The 9670-nt window shown below is 24.3% G+C and overlaps 1 non-coding gene across 1 annotated transcript; it reads left to right on the forward strand.

The window, feature by feature from the left end:
* The first annotated feature begins 6167 nt into the window (after nt 1-6167).
* On the forward strand, nt 6168-6239 carry TRNAM-CAU (transfer RNA methionine (anticodon CAU)). The gene has a single exon. It is a non-coding gene; the product is annotated as a tRNA-Met (tRNA).
* Nucleotides 6240-9670: the final 3431 nt, after the last annotated feature.

The raw sequence follows: 9670 nt of genomic DNA on the forward strand, positions 1-9670 counted from the left end.
CTTGTGGTGGTGGGCAATATCTCATGAAATTGTCTTGATCATTTTCTGAAGCATATCCCCATTGATTGGGTTGCTCAGACTTTGTTAATTCTTGGTGATATTTCCAGCCACCATTAGGATACTGATATGAATAATTTTGTGGTGGTGGGTAGTATCCCATATGATTCTCTTGCTCATCTTTTGGTTCTGAATCATATCTCCATTGATTGGAGTGCTCAGAATTTGTAATTTCTTGGTGATATTTCCAGCCACCATTAGAATAGTCAATTGGTGATGGTGGGTAATATCCCATATGATTTGTTTGATCACAAGATGAGTTGAACTCCATTTAAATTTTGTAAAACACAACACCAGTGAAAACTGAAATTCATGTCAAAGAGAAGAATTTCTTAGTGAGGCAATAACACAAACACCTTGGTTTTAGCAGAAAACAGAAAATTAAAAGAGCAAAAACAAAGAAAAATGCTTAATCTAGACTTCTCACCCACTTAATCATTGTCGATCTATATCAATCCTCGGCAACGGCGCCAAAAATTAGATGAGGAGAAAATTAGATTTCCACACAAACTCACCAGCAAGTGTACCGGGTCACATCAAGTAGTAATAACTCACAAGAGTGAGGTCGATCCCACAGGGATTGATGGATCAAGCAACTTTAGTGAGTGATCAGTCTAGTCAAGCAGACAGTGGTGAATTGAATGAAATTAAACTAACAGAGAGTGAATTGCAAGAATTATAAATTGTAGAAAGTAAATTTGACAGAATCTTAAAGAGCAAGGAATGTAAATTGCAGTAAATGTAAAGGGAATTGGGTGCTGGAAAATTAAATGAAGCAGTAAATTAGAACTTAGAGCAATTGTAGAAAAATAAACTTGCATGAAAGTAAATTGGAAGCAATAGGAACAGAAAGTTAAAATTGCAGGAAAGGAAATTGTAGCAGAGGATTTAAATTGCATAAACTGAATTCAATATAACTGAAATGTAAAAGTGTATCAACTATGCTAAGCTCTCTGGAGTCTCTAATCCTCCAAGAGCTGGAGTCTCTAATCCTCCAGCCTAAGCTTCCTATTCTAATCCTACTCCTACTGTGCGCTCCTCCTTTCCTAACAGAACTAAAGTCTTTTTATAGGCATTCTTAAATTACAAATGAAATTCAAAATGGAAAACAAATTACAATTAAATGCAAAATTCCTATTCTAGATGATCTTTGTGCCTTTGAGTGATGTCAATTGGGCTCTTCTTGCTTTGAATTTCACTTGGGCTTGGAATCAGATAAATTGAGCAGAAGTAATGCTTCCAGGAGAGCGTAGCATTTATTAAGTGAGCGGAACGCTTTTTCACCCACGCGTATGCGTGACCTTCAAAAATTGGACTTCTGACGCGTAAGCGTGCCATATGCCCGCGCGTCCATACAGCATTCACTTTGTGAACGTAGCGCTCGCTTTGACAACGCTATCCCACACGTACGCGTCATCTATGCGTACGCGTGGTCTTCCAAAGTTGCACTTTCGACGCGTGTGCGTCAAGCACGCGTGAGCGTCATTTGCAAAACTTTGCCTCCAAATTTTAACTTTCCCGAAAACGCTCAGTAAGTAAACGTAGCGCTTTCTTTGCAAATGAGCGCTCTCTTTGCTTTTTTTATGGGCCACGCTTTTAAAAGCGTGGCCTAAGACATCAAAGTGTGTTCCAACTTCAAAGTGTACCCCATAATTCCTCTTTTCTCCTTTTTAGCTTATTTTGTGCTTTTTGCTTCTTTTTCTTCTTATTTCCTGCAAAGTTTATAAAATCAAAAGGTCAAAGAAATATACCATTTAAGCACAAAAACATTCAATATTTAAGCACTAATCATCACTTTCTTGTATGAAAAAGCATAAAAAAACATGACATGATTGACATGTCATCAGAATTCTAAGTTTGCGCGCGGTTTAGAATACACACAAACATTGAAAGCTATGTCACAATTACATAAAAAAAGCAGACACTTCGCTCATTTTAGTGTACTTGAGATATCTTAAAAAAAAACTTGTATGTTAAGACAAACAAACAAGCAACAAAGAAGTACTCAAGCACTCAAGCAAATAATCAAGCAATTATGAAATGGATAATTAATAGACATTGATTGATGTGCAAGAGAACTTAATGGATCAAATAAAATATGAAATTCACACATCAATTAATGATAGGTCAATAATAAGAACGATGTTTGGGTGGATAATAAGATCCTAAATATATACTCCAAAAACTCAAACCAAACACGGCTAGTAGGACATGCATACATCATATGCATTTATATGACATTGTTTAGGTGTGTATATTATACTTGGTTTGTCTATATGAATAACCATGTTTAATTGCTAACTACTTTACTTGAAGTAACTGCTTGATTGTGCTTGAACCTTACTTGTGTTTGTGATTGAAAATTGGGTGGATTGTGATGGATTGGCTGTGGATTGAGTTGTTTGGGCCTAGGGCCGTGGTTGATTATGAGATGGACCGAAGGCTATGTTTGGTTTGAGTTTTTGGTTTAAAAGAGTATGAAAAACTAAACTGTTTTAACGTAGACTTAATGAACCTATGCTTGGAACAGCTTGGTCATTCATACTGTTTAGGAAAAACTTTTAAAAAGGCTTTTGGATTTTTGAAGAATTAACAGTTTTCTCTTTTAAAAAGGATTTCAGATTTTTTATATTAAATCTTTGGTTTTGAAAAGATACATAAAGCGGCTACTAATCACTGTATTCTAGAAACAATTTTATTTTTATGTATCCTATTATAGTAATTCTCTAACCCTATAGTGAGAACCAGTGAGGACGATGTTCTCACTCCCTACAGGTATTTTCTTTTCAGATTATGGACGACGAAGTTCGGAAAAGCTTAGTTATTTTGTTTCTGTTTAAATGCTGTGCTGTGTTGTACTAGTTACTTTTTTCCTCGCCTTTATTCTTACACGTTTTTGTTAGAGATATAGGATTTTGATTATGTAATACTTGTAAAAATTAATATATATATATATATATATATATATATATATATATATATATATATATATATATATATATATATATATATCCTTTGTAAGTATTGATATTTGCATGGTAAGTATGGATATATGTTATCTATTAAAACGTCTTTTGAGTGGTTACATGGTTTAAGTTTTAAATAGTCTTATATTTTATTATTAAATAATTTAAGAGTCGTCGTAATACCCGAGCTATCAGAGTGGCGCAGCTGAAAACGTTTTTGATTTGATAGTTAGAGTGTTACAACATGCAAGTCAGACTTCTTTTTATTTCTATAAACTTCTTTTATAAATTACACATAATTATATTTTAGCAATAAATGTCATAATTTGTTTAAGCATATCATTTATCCAATTTATGTTTTAGAATAAATTATAAAATGGGATCCTAAAGTTTATATCGCCGACAAAAATAACATTAAATGATATGACTGATAAAAAGACTCTAAAGGATTTAAATGATAAATTGATCTTTTTGTTATTTTAAATTAAATTTTTAATATATTTGTTAAACAAATAAATTTTTAATAAATTTTATTATAAAATAGTTAAGTTCCCAAAAAAAATATGCTGTAAGACAAATTAGATTCCTTTAAAAAAAAAACAACAGAGAGACCAATCTATATGATGGGAGTAATAAATGAGGACTTCTAAAAAATAATTTTTTTTAAAAAAAAATATCCAATCTAAAATTCTTTAAAAATCAATTTAAATATTTATTCATATATAATAAATAACCAAAATCTAACACATCAAATTTTATTCGATAAAAATAAAATAAATTATAAAAAAATATATGTTATGAATAATATTCTTATAAAAAATTAATATTAATACTTTTATAATAATAAAATATGAAATGATAATACAAAATTTGAATTAATAATGTAAAAAAATCGCCCTATAAAAAAATCATAATACATTTGATAAAAATATTATATATATATATATATATATGAAAATTTTGATCCTAATGTTAATGTTGTATTTTTTTGACAGAATTAATAAAAATATTATAATTACTCACAAACTAATACATTATTAAACAAATTGTAATTTGTCTAATTACTTTTTTGGTTACATTTGAGTGTATTATTTTTTGCTTAGACTAAGAGCACTATATATTACAACAATTCCTTAAGATAACGACGGTTGTTTTGCGGCGGTTGTGTGAAACCGCCGCGAAACGACAACCTGCGGCGCATATAGCGGCGGTTAGGGGTTGGGGCTGCAATCAAACCGACATTTAGCGGCGATTTTTCTCGAACCGCCGCTATATTTCAATCAGGTTTGCATTTCGCGGCGTCTTTTCGAACTACTATAATACCAAGTATTATTATTAGAAAAATTTTACGATTTATTTTTAAATTAAGATCCTACGAACATGATGAAATTTTTTCTATTTACAAATATGGTCAAACATATTAGAAATATTCATTAGTCAAAAAATATCTTTTAAATGTTAATTTACAAGAAATTATAGTATTTTTCATTAATTTTGTTTAAAAATGAAGCATTGGTATTTTATATATATATATATATATATATATATATAATGATTTTTTTCATTTAAACTTTGTATTTTATGTTTAATATTTTGTTATTATAGATTTATGAATGTTATTTTTTTAGGAATGATTTTTTTAATATATATTTTTATATTTTGTTTTATTTTTATTTGATAAAATTTGATGTATTAGATTTTTGGTTATTTATTCGTAAATCGTGTTAGACTAGTAAATTTTATGTAGAGTTTTAAAAATTTATTATTATTATTATTATTATTATTATTATTATTATTATTATTATTATTATTATTATGTATTAATTGACAATACTAAATTTGAAAGTAATTAAATAGTAGTAGAATAACATAATTTATGTATTAAAAGACAATATAATAAACTTGGTAATTTGTGGTAATAAAATATGATTTATGAACAAATAGTACATTTATTACGTATCCTATAACAATTTATATAAATTATAAAAAAATATATATACTTGATAAATTTTGGTTTAAAACAATTTGATAAATATAGATTTTTTATTTTATTTTAGTAAAAAACCTAAATTATTTAATACATTCCTTTTTTAATCGTCGTCAAAACTATATATATTTATCTATCTTATATTTTAAAAATATATTTTAATAGTGTAATAATAATTTTTTATTTTTGTTATATTTAATATATTAAAAATATAAAAAATCAATATATTGAATGCAAGTTTGTGGCGCAGCAAATAAAGAATTGCTACAGCCTACAGAACTTTTTAAGCCAGTAACCATGTGTTTTAGTTGGTTTTTGTAGAAAAATTAACTCTTCAGTTAGGGTTATTTGGTCATTATAATAGTTGCTAAATGACAAAAATAAAATTGACAATCTTTTCATACCAATAAACATCATATTCCAATATTTGTTTTCCTATACATCAACTTTGAATGATTAGTAAAGTGGTCCAACCTAAGTAAAAAGGGCTAACTGTCAATATATAACAACATAATCCTCATATGCGTCAATCCTTTAATTAAAAGAGACGAAAATGTCACGTGTTTTACGTTAAGCAAAAGGAAAAGTTTCATAGGCTAAGGTTAATTGTTCAGAATTATTACATTGTTGTTAACATAGTTTGCTTATCTAAGTTGGCATTTCATTAACACATTGTTATTATAATTTGGATCTCATTCCATTATTCTCTTGCTAGTCTTCCTAGTAAATAATTTGTATTTTGTACATGCCTCTCTAAGCATTTATTGAGAACAAAACTATATATCTGACAACGTATAAGCCAATTTTATATCTCGTGTCTTGAATAATTGCATTGCTGTCTGACTTCGGTTTAAACAAAACAGAACTTTATTGGTAGCGCTGCACATAGTTTTCTTTTGCAAAGAACAATCGAATTTGTACTTGAGCTATTAAAATATATGCATAAACTACTGCAATTACTTTTGCCAATTTAAAAATAAAAAATCTAACATGGAAAAATTTACATGTTGGTAATTACGACAATTTTAAATTATCACAATAATAAAAACATAACCCGTTGAGTATATAAACTGATAATATTACAAGGACTTGTAATACAAGAGCCCAGCCCATACTTTTATTTGATATAAAATTTTAGATGTAATTTATACCAACAAATCAGAGTGGCGCAGCGGAAGCGTGGTGGGCCCATAACCCACAGGTCCCAGGATCGAAACCTGGCTCTGATAAAGAGTGGCTTCTGCATTTCTTTTTTCTTTTGTTTTATTTCACATTTCCATCACAAACAGATGAAGTATATATTATGTCAGTGTAATTATATAGACTTAGCTCATTCTTTTTTAAACTCTAACATGGTTGTTATTATAAACTTTAACGTGGTAAATTAAAATCTCAATTCTACTTACAAGTATGAATACAAATCTACACTAAACTTTGCCTCAATATACAACATTAATTCTTTTTGTTGGTTATTTTCTTGGTTCTTGCTATGCTACACAATATTTTGATGGATTTTTACTTTTTTACATTTTAGTGGGTATGACTAAAATAAACACAATAATTATGCATGTATTGGATGCGTTATATTTATATACACCATTAGATTTCATTAAATAAAAATCAAAGGTTAATATAAAAGAAGAATATTAATGGATTCTAATAAATACAGAATATGCCCAATGTCCCTGCTGCAATATGATGAGAGGCTATTCCCCCGGAATAAAAGGATCAAAACCTTCTACACCCCATGTGGGATTTACGGATTGAACCCTTTCGGTTAGACCATAAGGATCGGACCCCATATCCCAAGATCATACTATCCTGTTACATGAAATGCGTCAAAACCAAAACATATCCTAATATATAAATAAATATCTTTTAATATACAATATTTTAAATGACAACATAATCTTTTATTTTTAGATAAATAAATATAAAATATATAAATATAAAAAATATAAATAGTTTTTATTCATTAAAATTAATTATTATGCAAAAAAGATTATCATATTAAAAATTATATTAAAAAGATATTTTAAACTACAACATAAAAATATAAAATATATAAATTTTTTTATATTAATTGACGAATAATTAGATTATTATATTCAAAATTTATTAACTAACTATTTTGTTAAAAATATTATTATATAATAGGTTTTTTTATCAAAATATTTGTAAAAATATAATTTATTTAAAAATTATATATAATACATAAAAATATTAATTTTTTTTAAATATTTTAGAAAAATAAATAAATAATATGTATCAATTACGTATATGTATCATATGTATATATATAATAGTGACTGGTATATATTCTTTTATTTTTCAAACTCTCTAATATATATGCTATCTCATGACTCTCTCTCCTAATATTTCTTATTCTTATTTATTTTTTGATAATATTAAATAAATAATAATTTAAAATTATTTTTTAAATTTAATATTTATAGTTTTATATATAATATTTATAATTAAATATTTATTACATTTAATATCATCCCATTATTTCAGTTATAATTAAAAAATATAAAATAAGACCATAATTTATTTTCTATTATTTCCAATTTTTTTATTTTGCTAGTTAAACTTTTTATTCTTTAACTCGACTAAACTTTTATTTATATATATATATATATATATATTTATTGGTGTACAAATATTTTTTATAAAATATTTTTTATTATATATAATTTATTAAAAATATATTTTATTAAATCTAAGAGTAAAACATAATATATTATCTGATTTAATATTATTATATTATTATTATAATTATTTAATATATAAAAAATTAATAGATATTATACTTGTTAGAAAGATTATCACCTATTTTATTATACGAAGGTAAAAAACTTTTGTTTCAAAAATTATATAAATTCAAAAAATATATTAAAATAATATTTTAAATTATAACATAAAAATATAAAATAATTAAATTTTATTTTATATTATTTAATAAATAATTAAATTATTATTTTTAAAAGTTTATTAACTAACTACTTTTATTAAATATATTATTATATAATATATTTTTTTAATAAAATATTTGTAAAAATATAATTTATTTAAAAAATTATATATAATACACAGAAATATTAATTTTTTTTCCAATGTTTTTTTAGAAAAGCTAAACAAATAATATAATTTGTTTTTTTTTTCAATTTTTTTAGATAACTTCATATATATAAGTATAATTACATACAATAACTGATTTGTATTTTAATTCAGATAGTATATAGCATATAATATATATATTATTTTAGAAAATGTATAAAAAAACCAATATATTTGTGTAATTATATTTTTTTAATGGCCTAACTTTGTATATAATTTTTGATATTTTTAATTACATAAATTTTATTAATTTAAATCCTACTAATATAAGTGAATATAATTAATAAACATCCATTTAAAAATGTATTATTTATTCAGTTTTTTTAAAAATATTGAAAAAACAAAAGAAATTTAATATTTCTATGTATTATATATAATTCTTAAATAAATTATATTTTTTACAATATTTTGATAGAAAATTATATTATATAATAATATATTTAACAAAAATAATTAGTTAATAAATTAGAATATAATAATATAATTATTCTTCAAATAATATAAAATAAAATTGATGTATTTTATATTTTTATGTTGCTGTTTAAAAAAAATTAATATCTTTTAATATAATTTTTAATATTATAAAACTTTTCTTGCATAATATTTAATTTTAAGGTAAACTACCAAAAATTCATTTGAATAATTTTATCGCTAACAAAAATACACTCAAATTTTTCTATCGACCAAAATACCCTTAAATAATTTAAAACACGATAAAAAATCTAACTTTAAATATATTTTTTTCAAAAAATACTTTAGAGATTGAATTTTGATGCGAATTTTTACAAGTATGATTAAAAAAATGAGATATTTTTATTCTTTAAATTTGGTGATTTTTTGTTAAGTATATATTTTTTGTGATTTTTAAAAAGTATTATTGGTTGTTGACAAAAAAGTCACAAAAAATATATATATTTAACGAAAAATTACCAAATTTTAAAAATAAAAATATCTCATTTTTTAATCATACTTGAAAAAACTCACATCAAGATTTAATCTCTAAAACATTTTTTGAAGATACATATTTAATATTAGATATTTTTGTCGATAACAAAATTCGAATGTATTTGTGTCAACGACAAAATTATTCAGGTACATTTTTGACAGTTTATCTTAATTTTAATAAATAAAAAATACTTATCTTTTTATATTTATATATTTTATATTTATTTATTTAAAAATAAAAAATTATATTATTATTTAACGTATTATAAATTAAAAAATATTTATTTATGTACTAAAATATTTTGTACTTATTAAATTTTATCAATATTTTTTTTATATTAATCTTTAATTTTTATTTAATAAAATCTAATGATGTATATAATTATTTAATAAAATCTAATAATATATAATACAGATAAATATTGTGCTCATTTTGGACTTATTCTATTTTAGCAATGGACGCTAGCTAACGTATCGTTCAGGAATCAGTTTACAAAAGCGATTTACTTTTAATCGTTTATGTATTTATTTTTTTTTTCCTAAATAAAGATCTTTCATTTTTGTGTCAATTACCCCACTTATTAATAAACCATTA

This window comes from Arachis hypogaea, chromosome 16 (genome assembly GCF_003086295.3).
Source record: "Arachis hypogaea cultivar Tifrunner chromosome 16, arahy.Tifrunner.gnm2.J5K5, whole genome shotgun sequence".
Lineage (NCBI taxonomy): Eukaryota > Viridiplantae > Streptophyta > Magnoliopsida > Fabales > Fabaceae > Arachis > Arachis hypogaea.